Here is a 21,913-nt window from a genome sequence, read left to right as displayed (position 1 = left end):
TAGGCCTCGTTGGCTGTGTAGCCTAATTCTGATTTTTTTTCCCCCCTCACTAATTGGTCTTTTGACCAATTAGATCAGCTCTGACAAATATCTAATGTGAAAAGATCTGATGTGATTGGTCAAAAGACTGAAGTCAATGCAATCAGGCCTCAGCTATGCAGGTCAAAGTTGGTACTCTCTTCACCAGCAGTTTCATTTGCTTTTGTTTGTCGCACTGCTATCAAGCTCCGGAACAAATAGGTCATATTTGACTACTAGTTTGCACTCCTTTATCAAATCTTAATAGTCTTTATTTCCCCCGTCTGGATTTATTTCCTCTTGCTGAAAGAGAGTAAGAAATGTATCACACTCATTAGGACGGTGGGTTTGGGTAATAAACAATGTCACAAGAATCCACAACCTTGTTACCTGCAACATTCTAGCACAGTAGCAGATGAATTTATATGACCATGGCCTTGATTTGAGCATTTCTCAGAAGAGGGAGACTTGACTGACACATTGTTATTGTATTTCCCTGTGTCATAAAAGAGGGGAAGATGGTCAGGGTTTGGATAGATTCATCTTGAACTGTTTGTGACATCATTTTGATTTGTAGGCTTAAAGTGTCAATCAGCAGTTGAAACAATAACAAAGTGACTCCCTGACCCCTGTTTCGGTGACAAGCTGAGGGATGGGGCTGGAGAAGTATCACCACTCTCATATACAGAGCTATGGATGCAAGGACTGACCATGATATCAAAATTATAGTTTTGACCATGTTTTGGGGCTATACAGTGTTTTTTTTTGTAAACAAACGTTTACTTTGTTTACAAACATTGGAGTTAAACAAGCATATTTTGGTTTCTGATGGGGTACGACAGATCTACTAAGCTCAAGAGACATTTCTAAGTTATATTCTTTAAGAATCCATGGGTTCATATCTTTAATCTATTAGTCCCAAAATAGATGTAGTAACCTCTGACTGCCCCTTTAATATTAAAGCATATTCATAATGTAGTGGGAGCTAAATCAGACCAGATCTTTTATGATTTGCCTAAAATGTCAATTTAAGCACAACCATTCTCGACAGCCTTTTCAGTGTAGTCATGTTTAAAGCATTCCTTTTCACAAGCTTAGTGAGGAATTTGTTTTTTTAACCCAAGGCACCTGCATTAGTGTGCATGGGTTAAAAGGCGAAAGCTTCATATAGGCTAAATGATTTTGGTAGTATTATAGTGATGAAATGGTAAGATTGATTTTACATTGGTGGTTTTAATGGACAAGCAAGATCTAAAACCTTGTGAGGATGATCAGATTTGTGTGTGTGTGGTGGAGAGGAATGGAACGGGTGCTCAGCTGTGCCTCCACAGCAGTCAGAGAGCTGACCTACATTCTCCTCTCCCTGGAAAAAAGCTTGTGCAGCAGGCTGTGTGAATTTGTGGGGGTAGGGAAGGAAATAGAGTGAGAGGGAAGAGAGCGCTGTGGCGCATTCACTGATTTTGAGCTGAATAACCAGATCCCAGTGTCCCATTAATTATTTTATCGGGGTATGCTAGGAAGAGAACTGAGACAACCGTTTGTACAGTGGGAGTGAGATGCTTGTCTGTGGTTTGGCAGGCAGTGTGACTGACTCCCATGGGCCTCCCTTTAACTTGTTGTGGTGAAGAAAACATTTTTTTTTTCTCACATACAGTAGCATCTGCTGACTGGATCTGTGCCCTCAGGAGTCATTTGAAACAGATTTGAGAAACGGTAGTGAAAATCTCACCCCCAAAGTTCAAAGTACAGGATGTTGTAGCAGGTGACGTGCTAGAGGAACATCAGTCAGTGTTAACGGCCTGCTGCATCATGCCTCTTGTGTCTGGAGACGGTTTTGTAGCGGGTGTGTTGTCACTCCTTTAGGCTCAATTTTATTCTAATAGAGCATCTATTAGCCTATTTGTTGAAAAGTCTGGTTGGTTTTACTTCAGCAGGGCAGATGGAGAGCAATGTATTGCCTGTCAGTGATGTCATATTTCCTCAGGGATGAGCTGTAGGCTATAGGCTGCTAACATATATAGTCACAAACGTGCCACCGTAAGCGGTGAATGTCTAATAGACCTCTATGGGAGAAGGGGGGGCTAAACGCAAGCCATTTTGCAAGCGATGCGGTACATGGCGCTTGCTCCTGTGAACGGCGCCACTGGCTGAAGGCTTGAGCAGCTGCCATGCATGGTGGACCAGTAAGCATCGTTCATCTAGTCAGCCTGTCCCAGATGGTCTTCCACTAAACACTAAAGTCTCTCTCTCTTCTCTTTCGAGGTCCTGCTCGCAACCTTCTCCCCCAGTGGGATGGTGCTGCATGACTGGGAGGCCTTGGCGCCATAGCCCCCTCTCCTGGATCCTACCCGCCCCCACCACCCCCCTCAGAACAGAGGACCACCACAACAGCAGCCCCCCCCCCCATGAGTCACCCTCTGGAGCCCTAGATCAAGTAATTGTGACCGCCTTCTTCCCCTTATATACTGTACTTACCTCAATTGCATCCCCTGGTTCCGGCCTATCTTTTTGCTACATAGGCGCGATTCCTCGCCTGTCCCTTTAACTAGCTTTCTCTGGATAAAGGCCTGGTTTATCATGAATTCGTAGACATATTGGATTGATTGATCAATTAGCTTATTCATCTGACCCTCTTCAAACCCCCCCACACACACACACACACAGCGTGCTGAAAGAGTGAATATTAATACTTCAAAATGTCCTCGGTATGATCTCTTTTTTTCTAGCTGTGATCATTAGGAAGTTAATAGAACAATATTGCAGAAACCTGACTAGACTGACTTTGTCACTGTTACATTGTTTACACCCTGGTAGCCAGTCCTTACAGATGAGTAAGGGGGACAAAGAGAGACAGGTCAGGTCATTGTGCTGCTAAACCCCTTGTCCATACAGGGAGTGTTCAGTGCAGGAACAACACAACACAGATGGGGCTTGTATCTATCTATATATGCTGCTGCCTGTCGCATGTAATCACAATTCTGTAGCACAGAATCAACCAAACTAGGATATGCTGATAGGAGTCATGCTCCATACAGGATAGGAAATAAACCTTTTTCCAATGGCATTTTTTTGACCTTGTGAACTCATTTTCGGGGGCATTTTGAGGCATTTCCAGGGCATTTTCATTTGCGATCACTAAACCGAACTTGGCCTACCTAGAAAACATTTTCTGCAAAAGCTTGTGAAAGCTCTTGCATGTCAAAGGTACTGGAGTTTCGCAGAAAGCTTTGCAGAACATTGTGGTGGCACGATCTTGAGTGGTCTTGACCCCCACCCAATCAGCATTCCATCTCTCGATTGTTGAGTTGTTTACCGTGGTTTTGACCGTTCAGTCGTAGAGGTCTTTTTCTACTTCTGCTGTTGCCGTTGTTTTTTTAATTACACTGAACAGAAGTATAAACGCAACATGCAATAATTGTAAAGATTTTACTGAGTTACAGTTCATATAAGTAAATCAGTCAAATAAATTCATTAGGCCCTAATCCATGTATTTCACATGACTAGGAATACAAATATGCATCTATTGATTAGCTATTTTTTTATTTTTTAAATAGTAGGGAAGTGGTTCAGAAACCCAGTCAGTATCTGGTGACCACCATTTACCTCATGCAGCATGACATCTCCTTCACATAGAGTTGATCAGGCTGTTGATTGTGGCCTGTGGAATATTGTCCCACTCTTATTCAATGGCTATGTGAAGTTTCTGAATATTGTTGGGAACTGGAACATGCTGTTGTACATGTTGATCCAGAGCATCCCAAACATGCTCAATGGGTGACATGTCTGGTGAGTATGTAGGTCATAGAAAAACTGGGACTTTTTCAGCTTCCAGAGATGGTGTACAGATCCTTGTGACATGGGGCCGTGCATTATCATGCTGAAACATGAGGTGATGGGGGAGGATGAATGACAACAATGGACCTCAGGAATTCCTCACAGTATCTCTGTGCATTGAAATTGCCATCAATAAAATGTGTTCATTGTCCTTAGATTATGCCTGTCCATACCATGACCCCACCGCCACCATGGGGCACTCTGTTCACAATGTTGACACCTGCAAAACGCTCGTCCACACATCTGTCATCTGCCCTGTACAGTTGAAACCGGGATTCATCTGTGAAGGGCACACTTCTTCAGCATGCCAGTGGCCATTGAAGGTGAGCATTTTCCTACTGAAGTCGGTTACAATGCCCTGGTGAGAACGACGACCACGCAGATGAATGTCCCCGAGACGGTTTCTGACAGTTTATGCAGAAATTCTTACATTTACATTACATTTAAGTCATTTAGCAGACGCTCTTATCCAGAGCGACTTACAAATTGGTGCATTCACCTTATGACATCCAGTGGAACAGCCACTTTACAATAGTGCATCTAAATCTTTTAAGGGGGGGGGGGGTGAGAAGGATTACTTTATCCTATCCTAGGTATTCCTTAAAGAGGTGGGGTTTCAGGTGTCTCCGGAAGGTGGTGATTGACTCCGCTGTCCTGGCGTCGTGAGGGAGTGTGTTCCACCATTGGGGAGCCAGAGCAGCGAACAGTTTTGACTGGGCTGAGCGGGAACTGTACTTCCTCAGTGGTAAGGAGGCGAGCAGGCCAGAGGTGGATGAACGCAGTGCCCTTGTTTGGGTGTAGGGCCTGATCAGAGCCTGGAGGTACTGAGGTGCCGTTCCCCTCACAGCTCCGTAGGCAAGCACCATGGTCTTGTAGCGGATGCGAGCTTCAACTGGAAGCCAGTGGAGAGAGCGGAGGAGCGGGGTGACGTGAGAGAACTTGGGAAGGTTGAACACCAGACGGGCTGCGGCGTTCTGGATGAGTTGTAGGGGTTTAATGGCACAGGCAGGGAGCCCAGCCAACAGCGAGTTGCAGTAATCCAGACGGGAGATGACAAGTGCCTGGATTAGGACCTGCGCCGCTTCCTGTGTGAGGCAGGGTCGTACTCTGCGGATGTTGTAGAGCATGAACCTACAGGAACGGGCCACCGCCTTGATGTTAGTTGAGAACGACAGGGTGTTGTCCAGGATCACGCCAAGGTTCTTAGCGCTCTGGGAGGAGGACACAATGGAGTTGTCAACCGTGATGGCGAGATCATGGAACGGGCAGTCCTTCCCGGGAGGAAGAGCAGCTCCGTCTTGCCGAGGTTCAGCTTGAGGTGGTGATCCGTCATCCACACTGATATGTCTGCCAGACATGCAGAGATGCGATTCGCCACCTGGTCATCAGAAGGGGGAAAGGAGAAGATTAATTGTGTGTCGTCTGCATAGCAATGATAGGAGAGACCATGTGAGGTTATGACAGAGCCAAGTGACTTGGTGTATAGCGAGAATAGGAGAGGGCCTAGAACAGAGCCCTGGGGGACACCAGTGGTGAGAGCGCGTGGTGAGGAGACAGATTCTCGCCACGCCACCTGGTAGGAGCGACCTGTCAGGTAGGACGCAATCCAAGTGTGGGCCGCGCCGGAGATGCCCAACTCGGGAGAGGGTGGAGAGGAGGATCTGATGGTTCACAGTATCGAAGGCAGCCGATAGGTCTAGAAGGATGAGAGCAGAGGAGAGAGAGTTAGCTTTAGCAGTGCGGAGCGCCTCCGTGATACAGAGAAGAGCAGTCTCAGTTGAATGACTAGTCTTGAAACCTGACTGATTTGGATCAAGAAGGTCATTCTGAGAGAGATAGCGGGAGAGCTGGCCAAGGACGGCACGTTCAAGAGTTTTGGAGAGAAAAGAAAGAAGGGATACTGGTCTGTAGTTGTTGACATCGGAGGGATCGAGTGTAGGTTTTTTCAAAGGGGTGCAACTCTCGCTCTCTTGAAGACGGAAGGGACGTAGCCAGCGGTCAGGGATGAGTTGATGAGCGAGGTGAGGTAAGGGAGAAGGTCTCCGGAAATGGTCTGGAGAAGAGAGGAGGGGATAGGGTCGAGCGGGCAGGTTGTTGGGCGGCCGGCCGTCACAAGACGCGAGATTTCATCTGGAGAGAGAGGGGAGAAAGAGGTCAGAGCACAGGGTAGGGCAGTGTGAGCAGAACCAGCGGTGTCGTTTGACTTAGCAAACGAGGATCGGATGTCGTCGACCTTCTTTTCAAAATGGTTGACGAAGTCATCTGCAGAGAGGGAGGAGGAGGATTCAGGAGGGAGGAGAAGGTGGCAAAGAGCTTCCTAGGGTTAGAGGCAGATGCTTGGAATTTAGAGTGGTAGAAAGTGGCTTTAGCAGCAGAGACAGAGGAGGAAAATGTAGAGAGGAGGGAGCGAAAGGATGCCAGGTCCGCAGGGAGGCGAGTTTTCCTCCATTTCCGCTCGGCTGCCCGGAGCCCTGTTCTGTGAGCTCGCAATGAGTCGTCGAGCCACGGAGCGGGAGGGGAGGACCGAGCCGGCCTGGAAGATAGGGGACATAGAGAGTCAAAGGATGCAGAAAGGGAGGAGAGGAGGGTTGAGGAGGCAGAATCAGGAGATAGGTTGGAGAAGGTTTGAGCAGAGGGAAGAGATGATAGGATGGAAGAGGAGAGAGTAGCGGGGGAGAGAGAGCGAAGGTTGGGACGGCGCGATACCATCCGAGTAGGGGCAGTGTGGGAAGTGTTGGATGAGAGCGAGAGGGGGAAAGGATACAAGGTAGTGGTCGGAGACTTGGAGGGGAGTTGCAATGAGGTTAGTGGAAGAACAGCATCTAGTAAAGATGAGGTCGAGCGTATTGCCTGCCTTGTGAGTAGGGGGGGAAGGTGAGAGGGTGAGGTCAAAAGAGGAAAGGAGTGGAAAGAAGGAGGCAGAGAGGAATGAGTCAAAGGTAGACGTGGGGAGGTTAAAGTCGCCCAGAACTGTGAGAGGTGAGCCGTCCTCAGGAAAGGAGCTTATCAAGACATCAAGCTCATTGATGAACTCTCCGAGGGGACCTGGAGGGCGATAAATGATAAGGATGTTAAGCTTGAAAGGGCTGGTAACTGTGACAGCATGAAATTCAAAGGAGGCGATAGACAGATGGGTAAGGGGAGAAAGAGAGAATGACCACTTGGGAGAGATGAGGATCCCGGTGCCACCACCCCGCTGACCAGAAGCTCTCGGGGTGTGCGAGAACACGTGGGCGGACGAAGAGAGAGCAGTAGGAGTAGCAGTGTTATCTGTGGTGATCCATGTTTCCGTCAGTGCCAAGAAGTCGAGGGACTGCAGGGAGGCATAGGCTGAGATGAACTCTGCCTTGTTGGCCGCAGATCGGCAGTTCCAGAGGCTACCGGAGACCTGGAACTCCACGTGGGTCGTGCGCGCTGGGATCACCAGATTAGGGTGGCAGCGGCCACGCGGTGTGGAGCGTTTGTATGGTCTGTGCAGAGAGGAGATAACAGGGATAGACAGACACATAGTTGACAGGCTACAGAAGAGGCTACGCTAATGCAAGGAGATTGGAATGACAAGTGGACTACACGTCTCGAATGTTCAGAAAGTTAAGCTTACGTAGCAAGAATCTTAAGAATCTTATTGACTAAAATGATTAAAATGATACAGTACTGCTGAAGTAGGCTAGCTGGCAGTGGCTGCGTTGTTGACTTCTTCAGTTGTGCAAACCCACAGTTTCATCAGCTGCCCGGGTAGCTGGTCTCAGACCATCCTGCAGGTGACGAAGCCAGATGTGGAGGTCCTGGGCTGGCGTGGTTGCATATGGTCTGCTGTTATAAGGCTGGTTGAACGTATTGCCAAATTCTCTAAAACAATGTTGGAGGCGGCCTATGGTAGAGAAACATTACATTCTCTGGGAACCGCTCTGGTGGCGATTCCTGCATTCAGCATGCCAATCACACCAATCTGTGACATTTGTAGAGTGACCTTTTACTGTCCCCAGCACATGGTGCACCTGTGTAATGATCATGCTGTTTAATCAGCTTCTTGAGATGCCACACTTGTCAGGTGGATGGATTATTTTGGCAAAGGAGAAGTGCTCACTAACAGGTATGTAAACAAATTTGTGCACAACATTTGAGAAAAATAATCTTTTTGTGCATATGGGAAAATGTCTGGGATTTTTTATTTCAGGTTATGAAACACGGGACCAACACTTTTTTCCAGTGTAGAAATGACTCCAATCTAATATAAAATAATACCTGCTAATATTACCTCCTGTACAAAAGCTGGGTGACCGGTCGAGAAGGGGGAGCAGGGGCTTGATGTTGCTACGGAGGCCAGTGTGTAGATTGGGCGTTTCACAGATTGAATGTCTGATTATTATTACCTGAGGTGCCGATGCTGCGTGAGAAGGGGTGAGGGGGTTTGAAAAACACTCAGGTTGAACCCCCCCCAACACACACACAAATTAGCTGTGTTTTGGTAGTTAACAGCCCCTCAGCTGTTGCCATGGAAATGTGAAATTGACCCAGCCTACGCAGTATCGTTCCCTCTCATCTACTGTATGGTACTACGCAATGAAATCTACTGAGTCAATTACTGTATGTTGGGTGCATAACAATCATTTGTGTAACTTTATATTATGGTATTTTTACGTTAGAATAACACCAAGGTAAATTACGTCATATGACGTTTACATTAACAGTGATTATGTATTTAACACAACTTGATTACATAATCTTTGTATGGTTTAAGTGCTGTCTTGTATTTCATTTGAACCTTAAATCATGAAGGTCTACTTTTAGCATAGCAAACACAGTCCTTTTTAGAAAACTGGTTCATTATGAAGTAGGCTTTGTGGTACATGCATACCTGCTATTGAAACTCTCCTGCCACGGTTGCTCATGTGCACTTTTGACCCAAGTGTGATTGGTAATTTGACAGCTGTACAAAGACAAAACAAAGTGAATGTTGTCACAGTTCAAATACAGTTTCTGGAGGTGCGGCAATTATTTTCTACTGTTAAACTGTAGCTAAGTATAGGTAAGTACAGGGTATGATATTAGTGTTAATACTGTTACTCCCTATAGGTTAACAACCCCACCCCATAATTTATTGGATTTTGAGGTAAGCTATCTATTTTTTCAGGGTTTCCAAGGCAACATTCCAAAACAATTCTAGCAAAAAGAGTTCCCCCTTAAAAAAAAGAAAATCCCAACTGAAGCTTGGCTGAAACCTACATCTAGGCTAAGTGCATCAACAATAACTAAAGAGTGTGAAGAGTACTGTCTACACATTCATGACCATGGGTTGGGTCAACAGAATTTCCCTATTTAAATCAATTAATGAATCAATACAGTCTTCTGAGTTGATTAGAAAAGTGGCTGAGTTAGTGGACAATGTCTCTTCGCTGCCTCACCATGAAATGAGTCTGTCCCTGTCAGCGTTTTAATGGGTCCTCAGTCAAATTTTAAAAGAGCCAATTAGTTCAGCCCAAATGGTAGTTTCATGAGTTTTTCTCTGAGGGCTATAGTGCTAGTGAAACAGTGTGAGATGTCACACACACACAGTACATCTGCCTCAGTTTGCACCTCAGGCCCGTGACTTCTCACCCCCGCCCTGCTGCTCCACGTGTGTGCGTATGTCTGTCTTCAAAACTGCTCCTAGTCTCACACCACGGCAGAACTCTCTACTCTAATCACCTAGCGGGTCACACTCACAGCTCACCAGATGTCTGACAAGGATCTGAGCATTGTATGGATGAGCTTCTTATCGTCTCATCATCATCGAGCTAAGAGGGATCATTAAGTCAGTGGGACTGCGCATTGCTGCTTGTATACCTGGCCTGTTATCATAGAGCGAGTGCATGATATGTGCCTCTGATGCACTTGTTCTGTACTGCAGGGATCCTGTTATGTAAAAAGGTTTGAAGCCATAACTTTACATCGGGCTGTCAAAGTTTAGAAATAGTCGCACCGTATCCAATTCCTTAGCCGTAATTGGTACCATATTTTAGCTGTACTAGCTGTTGCCATAACAGTAGTCATAACTGTTGCCTTAAGTGTCTGTAAAGCCATAACGGCAGTTTTAAGTGGTGCCATAAGCCATAAAAGTGTCCCTTCACGCTACTGCCATTGCCTTAAGCCCTAACCCACGCCCATTCCCCAGCCACAACTGTTACAATAACCATAGCCATAATCTGTGCCATTATCCATAAGCTGTAGCCAAGCATAATATGTTACATCATCCCCGGCCATAAGCCTCAGCCAACCAGAACTGTAGCCACAACTTTGGCTGTGGCCCCTAGCCATTCTGGCAGACAGGCTGCTGTACTGTCGTATCCTAGGCTGGGCCTCACTGCTAGGAGCCTGAGGAGAGGAGAGGACTGTTCCAGTGCTGTAGAGGTCTGACTGCACTGGGCCATTTCCTCCTCTGTGTAAACATCCTAAATCGGGGTGTAAACAGTGAGAGTGTGGAACAATACTCTGAGAGGGGCAGGGGGCCTTTCTGGTTTCCCTGTTCCTGAGGCTGTCCATATATCCGCCCCAGCTGTAGGTAGGGGTAATCACGTAGGCATAGCTACCACCTGGTTCACCTAGCTGGAGCCTGCGGGGAGCGATTTACGGCCTATCGCTACACATACATGCTGCTGCACAGAGCAGCATGGCACTATACCCATGACCCATTGACGTTTTCCTGACAGCCAGGTAGGCTGATATGAGGATGACTATCTGAAGAATGAGGGCCTGTGAGAGGGAAACATGAGACCCGGGGGTCTGGTGAGTGGTGAAGGGCCAGCTCTGACCCAACCCGGACCGGCCTTTCAGACTGAAACAAACGCAGGAGGCCGATGTGCGGCTCTAGCGACAATGATGAGGATCAGATTGGTAATGTGACGAGTGGTGGGGGGGTGTGTCTGTCTTTCTATGGAGATGTAGCCAAATGAGGCGTGAAACAAACACAGAATGGTTGGCATTCTGTCTGTATACTGTAGCTTTTTTTAAATGACACAATCTGTGTCTCTGCCTCTATCTTACTGTACTGACCCACGCTTGGACATTTCACACAACATATGTGGATGTGCCTTAATTCTACAATTGCCTCTGTTTTGATGACTGCTGTAATTTGAATTCCGGTTGCAAAGCATTCCAAATACAGTACAGTGAAGATAAAGCGGTGCATTGAGTCATGCAGCACAGACCCAGTTAGGCCTGTGTTCGTGCTTTCAGGAGAACTGTATACATTCTCCTGTTGTGTACTATATTTCAGGGGGGAGGAACTCTGCAACAGTGACTGAGCAGCTTCTCATGGAGCAAACCATTTCTGCCAGGGAGAGAGGGGGTAGTCCTGTGTGCCGTAAAGCATGCGGGACGTCCTTTCCTAAAGCGTGCTCGCTGCTAAGCTCCCCAAGGCTCCTCCACGAGGGGTCTCTCATTGAGCTGTCCTCTCACTGCCACACAGTCTCCCTTTCTCTATTCACAGTGCCTGGGGGACTGATTTCATAACCACCCCCCTCTATTTCTCTCTGTGATGGGCTGTCCTCTCAGTGCCATACGTTTCTTTTCTGTCTGTGAGGGAGGTGATTAGAGTACCTCCGCGTGATCAAATGTGCGAGATCAGAAGAGCTCGCTGAAAGCGAGTGCAGGAAAAAGGAGAGGGCGCAAGCCTGCCTGTGGAATGGAAAGCTCTTGGCGGTGTTCTGCTTCTCCCAGAACCCTGTCAGAGGAGTTAGTGCTCTGTCTCTGGACTGCAGCTACTTCTTCTGCTCTCAGCCCACTCGTTGAGGCTGCTGCCTGGCACCTGCGTGTTCCTCTGACTGACTTTACGTCTCACACATACAGGCCAACGCTAGGCTGAGCTGGGCTTCAGGTGCGTGTATTTCTTACTGGGTCACTTTTTATCTTAATTTCTCTCTCCTTCTCCTTTTGACTTGAGCTAGTTGTTTACCTTCAGGTTACTGTGGTGTGTTTACCGGGGGGGTCTGGCTATTTGTGTTTGGGAATGAGTGAATAGGTAGCTACGTGTTTTGCAGAGTCTTGTTGTAAGTGCCTGCACTCTTGGCTGAGGTGTGTTTAGTTTCTCAGCCACCATCAGCTTTAGGTGGGGAGAGGGATTTGCAGAGGTTACTCAGTGAGTCTTTAAACACACCTTGTTTTTAGCTTTTCTTCTCTCCACTCCACAGCATGTTAAGTTTATGCTCAGCACTCCCCCTGACCATGTGGTCTCAGGGGCTGTCACATGTGCTGCATTTTTGTCATGTAAATCAAATTCCGAGATGTTATTTAGTCAAGTCATAGCCTATGCATTACATACTTATGATTTATCCACCTAATTATAGTGCTTTCTTTAAATGTACATCTTTGGGCTACATTGTGACTTCTCTTATACGTACAACACCGTCACCCTGGCGATCATTGATTGTGAAAGGAATTTTACACGGTGTAGCTGAACTTGAAAATGGCAAATTGTAATTCAAGGGGGAACTGATTTGTAAAGTGGCTTAGCTTTCATTAGGGAGTGTTAAAACCCAACATTTTAAAATGGGTCATAGTAAGAATGAATAGGAGAGTTTAGAAAGGGCATTTCAGGGCACAGCTTGAGTTGTTGCCTTATTTTAACAAGCCAATCTCAAAGATGGGCTTATAGCCTGAAGTTATAGACCATGTTGACTTAAGAAAAGGAATAAATAGGACACAGAGCCTACAAATCAGTCTTCCTATGTACTCACTTGAGGAACATAGGCTTTACGTAATAGCCCGTCAAAAGCAGCCTAGTGTTCGTAAGAGAGAAAACAACATATCTTTGAGCTTAGTGGTTTGTGACAGGTGCCACCATGCCCCATGTTGTGTAACTGAGAGAGCATTTCAGCTGTGGCCCTATGGGCAGACCGACACAGTCAGTCAGACAGACAGGTCAGGATGTTTTAGCTTAGTGGCTCCGCTCAGCCACAAACCTCATGGAAATGACATCTTCCTTTTAAAGTGGAGTGGTGTGGTGGCACACTGGCATGGAGCAGTGTGATTTGCCCATTGTCTCGAGGCTAGGAGATGGATAACCGAGTGACTGAGTGAACTCGCCACAGCGTGTGTTATCTGGGCTCGATTACAGGAAGTAGGGCCGCGGGCCTGTTGTGGCGATGGCGAGGGACAGCTAACCATAACAAACAGTAGGCCTAAGCGATCTCCCTGAGAGAAAGCAGATGATATGGAACGGCATGGAACCCAGGGGAAGAGATAAAAGCCTATGGGGAATGACGCAGAGAGCGATGTGGTGGAGAGGCAGGATAAGCCACAAACCTAGAAGTGTCCGAGCATGAGATCATTACCGTCACTGATAGTTTGACTTGGTACTTTTGAAATCAGAGTGAAGGTTAAGTGTGATTTTATGCTGCGGCGCCTTTAGAAACTATTCATCACGCCTTGACTTTTTCCACATTTTGTGTTACAGCCTGAATTTAAAATGGATGAAATTTTGATTTTCTGTCACTGGCCTACACACAATACCCCATAATGCCAAAGTTGAATTATGTTTTTAGAAAGTTTTACAAATTAATAAAAAATGAAAAGCTCAAATCGAAGTTTATTTCCCACTTGCGCCGAATACAACAGGTGTAGACCTTAAAGTGAAATGCTTACTTACAGGCCCTAACCAACAGTGCAAAGTAAAGTAAAAAATGGGCATTAAGTTAAAAAAATAGGTATTAGGGAGACAATAGATAAGTAAAATGACAGTGAGAATAACAGGAGAGGCTATATACAGGTGGTACAGAGTGGGTGGCACGGGTTAGTCAGGCTAATTGAGTTGATATGTACCTGTAGGTATAGTTAAAGTGACTATGCATAGATGATGTTAAACAGAGTAGCAGCAGTGTAAAAGAGGGGGTTGGTAAACACAATGCAAATAGTCTGGGTAGCCATTTGATTATCTGTTCAGGAGTCTTATGGGTTGGGGGTAAAAGCTGTTGAGAAGCCTTTTGGTCTTAGACTTGGCGCTCTGGTACTGTAGCAGAGAGAACAGTCTATGACTGGGGTGGCAGGGGTCTTTGACAATTTATAGGGCCTTTCTCTGACACTGCCTGGTGTAGAGGTCCTGAATGGCAGGCAGTTTAGCCGCAGTGATGTAATGGGCCGTACGCACTAACCTCTAATGCCTTGCGGTTGTAGGCTGAGCATTTGCCGTACCAGGCAGTGATGCAGCTCTATAACCTTTTGAGGACCTATGCCAAATCCTTTCAGTCTCCTGAGGGGGAATAGGTTTTGTCGTGCCCTCTTCACGACTGTCTTGGTGTGTTTGGACCATTCTAGTTTGTTGGTGATGTGGACACAATCATCTCCTTTGTCTTGATTATGTTGAGGAATATGTTGTTATTCTGGCACCACCTGGCCTCTGACCTCCTCCCTATAGGCTGTCTTGTCGATGATCAGGCCTACCACTGTTGCGTCGTCTGCAAACTTAATGATGGTTTGGAGTCGTGCCTGGCCATGCAGTTGTGGGTGAACAGGGAGTACAGGAGAGGACTGGGCACGCACCCCTGAGGGGCTCCAGTGTTGAGGATCAGCGTGGCAGATATGTTGCTACCTACCCTCACCACCTGACAGCGGCCCGTTGAAGTCCAGGATCCAGTTGCAGAGGGAGGTGTTTAGTCCCAGGGTTCTTAGCTTAGTGATGAGATTTGAGGGCACTATGCTGTTTAACGCTGAGCTGTAGATAAATGAATAGCATTCTCACACAGGTGTTCCTTTTGTCCAGGTGGGAAAGGGCAGTGTGGAGTGCAATAGAGATTGCATCATTTGTTTGAGCGGTATGCAAATTGGAGTGGGTCTAGGGTTTTGGGGATTATGGTGTTAATGTGAGACATTACCAGCATTTCAAAGTCTGCAGTCATTTAGGCAGGATACCTTTTTGGGCACAGGGACTATGGTGGTCATCTTAAAGCATGTTGGTATTATTGACGAAATCAGGGACATGTTGAAAATGACAGTGAAGACACCTGCCAGTTGGTTAGCACGGAGCACACGTCCTGGTAATCCGCCTGGCCCAGTGGCCTTGTTAATGTTGACCTGTTTAAAGGTCTTACTCACATCGGCCACGGAGAGCGTGATCACATAGTTGTCCTGAACAGCTGATGTTCTCATGCATGCCTCAGTGTTGCTTGCCTCGACGCGAGCATAAAGTGATTTAGCTCGTCTGGTAGACTCGTGTCACTTGGCAGCTCACGGCTGTGCTTCCTTTTGTAGTCTATAATAGTTTGCAGGCTCTGCCACATCCGACAAGCATCAGAGCAGGCATAGTACGAGTCAATCTTAGTCCTGTATTGACGCTTTGCCTGTTTGATGGTTCGTCGGAGGGCATAGCAGGATTTCTTATAAGTTTCCGGGTTAGAGTCCTGCACCTTGAAAGCAGCAGCTCTACACTTTTTGCTCATTGCGAATGTTCTCTGTAATTCATAGCTTCTGATTGGGGTATGTATGTATAGGCACTCGGGGCACGATGTCCTCGATGCACGTATTGATAAAGCCAGTGACAGATGTACTCTTCAATGCCATCGGAAGAATCCCGGGAACATATTCCAGTCTGTGCTAGCAAAACAGTCCTGTATTTTAGCATCTGCTTCATCTGACCATTTTTTTATAGACCGAGTCACTGGTGCTTCCTGCTTTAATTTTTGCTATTTTTTTGGGATAGAATTATGGTCAGATTTGCCAAAGGGATGGTAAGGGAGAGCTTTGTACGTGTCTCTGTGTATGGAGTAAAGGTGATCTAGAATTTTTTGTGCTCTGGTTGTGCATTTAACATGAGAGAAATGAGGTAAAACTGATTTGTTTCCCTGCATTAAAGTCCCCGGCCACTAGGAGCGCCACTTCTGGGTGAGTGATTTCCTGTTTGCTTATTTCCTTGTACAGCTGACTGAGTGCGGTCTTTGTGCAAGCATCTATCTGTCTGTGGTGGTACGGGGAAAAAAATAGATAAACTCTCTTGGCAAGTAGTGTGGTCTGCAGCTTATCATGAGATGCTCTACTTCAGGTGTGCAAAATCTAGAGACTTCATTAGATTTCGTGCACCAGCTGTTGTTTACAAATATACACCCCCCCCTCCCGTCTGGTCTTACCGGAGTGTGCAGTACTATCTAGCCGGTGCAGCGTATATCCCGCCAGCTGAATGTTTTCCATGTTGTCATTCAGCCACAATTCGGTGACACGTAAGATATTACAGTATTTGATGTCCTGTTGGTAGGATATTCGTGATCGTACATCGTTTAATTTATTGTCCGATGGTGGATTTCCCACTCGCCGTCGGCGGATCCTTACAAGACACCCCGCCCTGTGTCCTCTATACCAAATTCACATTTCGGCAGGACAAATATCATATCCCCAAGACACGCTAACCTCTCACCATTACAATAACAGGGGAGGTTAGCTTTTTGGGGGGGGGGGGTATTTGTGCATCTAACTTTCTCACTCATTATTCATGATTCATTCAGGACTATCCATAATCATAGTAGCATCCACATTAATGTAATAGTGTTTAGAAACATATTCTATTCTTACTCTCAATAAAAGTGACTCCAAAATGATGCACGCAATATGTTATTTACCATTCATTTCTATTGGGCACACAACCAAAACAAACAAGTAAATGCATCCAATAAGTTTTTAGAGTCACACACTTGATTTAATCATTATGTGCTAGGAATATGGGACCAAATACTTAACTTTATACACGTATAAGTGAATTTGTCCCAATACTTTTGGTCCCTGAAAATGGGGGGACTATGTACAAAAAATAATGTCATTTCTAAACGGTTTACCCGATATGGATGAAAATAACCTAAAATGAAAACTGACAGTCTGCCCTTTAACCATTGTATCATTTCAAATACAAACTGCTGGAGTGCAGAGCCAAAACAAAAAAAACAGTTGTCACTGTCCCAATACTTTTGGAGCTTACTGTAGGTCATATATATAACTCAGCAAAAAAAGAAACATCCTCTCACTGTCAACTGCGTTTATTTTCAGCAAACTTATGTGTAAATATTTGTATGAACATAAGATTCAACAACTGAGACATAAACTGAACAAGTTCCACAGACATGTGACTAACAGAAATTGAATAATGTGTCCCTGAACAAAGGGGGGGTCAAAATCAAAAGTAAGTCAGTATCTGGTGTGGCCATCAGCAGCATTTGGGGCGGCAGTGCATCTCCTCCTCATGGACGACACCAGATTCACCAGTTCTTGCTGTGAGATGTTACCCCACTCTTCCACAAAGGCACCTGCAAGTTCCCAGACATTTCTGGGGGGAATGGCCCTAGCCCTCACCCTCACCCTTCAATCCAACAGGTCCCAGACGTGCTCAATGGGATTGAGATCGCTGGCCATGGCAGAACACTGACATTCCTGTCTTGCAGGAAATCACGCACAGAACGAGCAGTATTGCTGGTGGCATTGTCATGCTGAAAAATTACAGGCCTCTCATATTTTTAAGTGGGAGAACTTGCACAATTGGTGGCTGACTAAATACTTTTTTGCCCCACTGTGTGTATATATATATATATATAACTGGATCTCACTTTAATGTTTTTATCTAAACATAATCACCCATCAATACCATTTCAGAGGTCGCTGTGTGTGTGCACGCTCGTCTGGTCTACATGGTCTACATGTTCTCTTTGTTGTCGTAGCATTTGTGGCTGTACAGTATATTTGCCTCAGGCCTCTGCCTATATTTGCCTGCTTTCAGTTTAGTCCGTTTAGAGTTCAATATAGGAATGTGTTTATGAGGAGGGCTAGGCCAAGGGGCCAGGGCGAGGGTGTAGTTAAGCAGCTTGGACTGTCAGTCTCCCCCCAATACAGACCCTGACCCTCCACCTCAAGCTGGGGATAGTTCACTTGTCATTGATGGAAATGGAACCTAAACATCAGTTGTATTGTTGGACAGAGTAAATGTATGAACAATTTTAAACTATTGCCAGTATTAATATACTCCCATGTGTGTTTTTGTAAGATGAATAAGTTATTCAAGCACGGTACCAGAACACTGTTAGTCAAGCAGTACTGAATATGGGGCATTTTAGGGGAGGCTGTTAATAATTGGCTCATATGCAGTAAAGTGGCAATTTTATGGTGCCATACATTAGAATCTTACCTCACAGTATGTCAGAATAGATAGCCAAATGGTATGTGCACATTACCGAGGAATTGAAAGTATTTAACATTAACATAATATGTCAACCGTAAAGTGGCCATCTTAAGTAATGTCTTTGCAACTTGAGGGAGTGTGTATCTGACTATATTGGTAACTCCACCAATTGGGGGCCTTTTGAGTAGTAACATTTTATTTAAATTAATTTGAACATTCTGTCAAAAGAGCACATGTTCAACTTAATAAAGAAGCCCTTTTCCCATCTCATGAGGTTAAATAAGAAGATTACTATATTAAGTGCTTATTAAGTGCCTAATAAAGTAACAGGGTTGACTTACTACATCTTAAATCAGCCATAAATCCCCATGTGACATGGTGAAGGGAAGTTTGTTGTGTGCAACCGGGTGCTCAAGCTTGCAATTGAAAGCAAGCTTCACTAAAACATGTAAATTGTTTAAACTTTTCTAGCCTGTAACCTGTTATACTTAATGCACTCTTTTTTTCCACCACAAAACACCAGAATATTGGTAATTATTTTAGAACAAGCTCCCCTGCTTTTGCACTATAATTTGACTATCTAAAAAATGTTTTGTTAAGGAATAGTTAATGTTCAGTTCATGTAATGAGGGAGGGGCATGTTGTTTTACAGTAAAATTAATTACTAATGATTCATGAAATACATAATAATCTTCAATAATGACTTTGTCAAAGCAACAAAATAACTATGGCTTTACAATGTTTTGTGGTGAAAACTTGGAGGAATTTGGATGGGTTAAAGCTTCCTAGAAGTCAGAGGGAAATGTCAAAATGATATATTTTTTCACTTTAGCAAGTCTTTATTCATATTAAAAAATCTGATTTTCCATGTTGTCTCTATAACCCTTTACCCTATAACCCGTTGAAGATTTGGGCACTAATGAGCACCTAAATTGGAACGTCGTGGCTGTACAGTAACATGCTATACATGAAGTCAGAGCTCTGGCTCTGCTCGACAGCTCTGTATGGGTTTTGACTGACATTCACCGCATGACAAGTTGCCCCATCCCTCCTGATAATTGTGCAACTTTTGCTATTTTTTTTGATGGAAATGCAGTAAATTTATGATAACTCAATGTATTTTGAAAGATGAGACATTGAATATTATAATAAATTCTGCTTTGATGTCATACAAGCAAGCCAAACACCTGTGAGTCCAAATGTGCACTTCACATTTCCATATCATAAAACTCATGTCTAATAGTGTCAACGTTTATGATCACTGTGGTTGATATACAGTGGTTGATATGACATGGATTCATGCCCTTGGTTGTTCTGAACACCTTAGATTATTTTATAACTTTGTCGTGTAAGGCAATAGAACAAGCTGTCAAATCATGCCCAACTGACCCAGATTGCCATTTATTATGGGCTGTTTTTGATTGTGTAAACAACAGTAATTGTCTGACGGCAGGGATGCAGGGTTGTGTTCCAATCTAAACAACTACAAGTGCTTGCTCTAGTTCATCAATGGCAAAGCTAAGAGAGCAAAAAATAAAAGTGCATTCAAAGTGCTTAGGAACTGTGCACACTTTGGAGAGGCCACTTGGAGACACCAGTTAGTCCTCTCACTCAAACCCTTTTTCTCTTTTTGCACCTAACCCACATTTTCCAGGAATCGTCTTATGTTGCTGACTGTATCCAGAGTATTTTCAGATTTTGTTATCAACAAATGTGGCAAAGTACAGTACATGTAAAATGCATATAAAAACAGTAATACTTGGATTCATTCTTCTCAGGTGAACTGTTGTGCACTCACCTTTTTTGGTTTAATAATTTTTCCTGTCTCTCCAAACTGTTCCCTTTCAATTAGAGGTTTACGATTAATCGGAATGGCAGATTTTTAAAAAGAATTAGGGTCGATTTTCAAGTTTTCATAACAATCGGTAATCGGCATTTTTGGACACCGATCATGGCCGATTTACTTTGCACTCCACGAGGAGACTGCGTGGCAGGCTGACTACCTGTTATGCGAGTGCAGCAAGGAGCCAAGGTAAGGTGCTAGCTAGCATTAAACGTATCTTATAAAAAACGATCAATCTTAACATAATCACTAGTAAACTACACATGGTTGATGATATTACTAGTTTATCTAGCTTGTCCAGCGTTGCATTTAATCGATGCGGTGCCTGTTAATTTAACATTGAATCACAACCTATTTCGCCAAACAGGTCATTTAAACAAGCGCATTTGCGAAAAAAGCACTGTCGTTGTACCTAACCATAAACATCAACTCCTTTCTTAAAATCAATACACAAGTATATAATTTTAAACCTGCATATTTAGTTTAAATTGCCTGCTAACATGAATTTCTTTAACTAGGGAAATTGTCGCTTCTCATGCGTTCTGTGCAACAGAGTCAGGGTATATGCAGCAGTTTGGGCCACCTGACTCGTTGCGAACTAATTTGCCAGAATTTTACGTAATTATGACATTGAAGGTTGTGCAATGTAACCGCAATATTTAGACTTATGGATGCCATCCGTTAGATAAAATACGGAACGGTTCCATATTTCACTGAAAGAATAAACGTTTTGTTTTTGAAATTATAGTTTCCGGATTTTACCTTATTAATGACCTATGGCTCGCATTTCTGTGTTATTATATTAAGTCTATGATTTGATAGAGCAGTCTGACTGAGCGGTGGTAGGCAGCAGGCTCGTAAGCATTCATTCAAACTGCGTTTGCCAGCAGCTCTTCGCAATGCTTCAAGCATTGCGCTGTTTATGACTTCAAGCCTATCATCTCCCGAGATTAGGCTGGCAATACTAAAGTACCTATTAGAACATCCAATAGTCAAAGGTTTATGAAATACAAATAGTATAGAGAAATAGTTCTATAATAACTACAACCTAAGACTTCTTACCTGGGAATATTGAAGACTCATGTTACAAGGAACCACCAGCTTTCATATGTTCTCATGTTCTGAGCAAGGAACTTAAACGTTAGCTTTTTTACATTGCACATATTGCGCTGTTACTTTCTTCTCCAACACTTTGTTTTTGCATTATTTAAACCAAATTGAACACGTTTCATTATTTATTTGAGACTAAATTGATTTTTATCGCTGTATTATATTAAGTTAAAATAAGTGTTCATTCAGTATTGTTGTAATTGTCATTATTACAAATATATATAAAAATTGTCCGATTTTTAATCACTAACAGCTTTTTTTGGTCCTCCAATAATCGGTAACGGCGTTGAAAAATCATAATCGGTCGACCTCTACTTTCAATTGCTACAATGGTTATGCATTTTCATATTTCTTCTGTAAGAAACATTTCAATGGATCCCTATCCATACAGGCCAATTACCACAATTTTAAATGGATAAAGGGCATTTAATATAATATATTATTTCTATTTGTGCACAATTTCATACCTAAAATTTCAAAGGGATGCAAAAGGCAGTCATTTCATGGGGTGACCCATATGTCTGTCTATATCGGGGAGGGACAACTGGCGGCCTGTGGCCTCCCCTTTTGTAGGCCCACGGATAAAAAATAAAAAATGGTAACTCTGAGGTCTCTACTTCCTGTTGGGAGTTGCCCTTCTATTAGTGCTTTCAAATGATTTATCGCAATTAATCGCATGATTTTCTGTAGTTAATCATTTAGAATTTGCAAAAATGTGGCTCTAAAGAAAGGTTTTCCTTTTAAAAAGCAGTGCATTGAGTTACAGGCATACCATACTTTGATTGTAGCGGACATAAACACAATCTGTATCAGAAACAAAATGCTCCCAATGTTTAAGTATGCCTGCTCCCTCTTATAAATGTTCTTGAAGTTTAATAGCATGCACACACACTGTTACAGCTTCAGGAATTCTAAATGAGTGTTCTCCCAATATCTGATTGGAGGGTTGACTACAGGAAAAAAGAACTGGCACACAAAGAGCA

The 21,913-nt window shown here is 44.2% G+C and overlaps 1 protein-coding gene across 6 annotated transcripts in view; it reads left to right on the top strand.

Moving 5' to 3' along the window:
* Window positions 1–21,913, top strand: part of LOC118386948 (nuclear receptor coactivator 1-like) — an 88,154-nt gene that overhangs the window by 9,503 nt on the left and 56,738 nt on the right. For 3 of the 6 annotated variants that reach the window (XM_052523747.1, XM_052523746.1, XM_035774982.2), the window contains one exon: window positions 2,281–2,452. The exons of 2 other annotated variants lie outside the window; for them this stretch is intronic. The gene's annotated coding sequence lies outside the window, so the exon portion shown is untranslated. Of the gene's footprint in view, window positions 1–2,280; window positions 2,453–5,548; window positions 11,708–21,913 lie in introns of those variants that run through there. One more of the 6 variants, XM_052523749.1, reaches the window with a different exon arrangement.

This window comes from Oncorhynchus keta, chromosome 8 (assembly GCF_023373465.1).
Source record: "Oncorhynchus keta strain PuntledgeMale-10-30-2019 chromosome 8, Oket_V2, whole genome shotgun sequence".
Classification (NCBI taxonomy): domain Eukaryota; kingdom Metazoa; phylum Chordata; class Actinopteri; order Salmoniformes; family Salmonidae; genus Oncorhynchus; species Oncorhynchus keta.
This window is presented reverse-complemented; position numbering and strand designations above follow the sequence as displayed.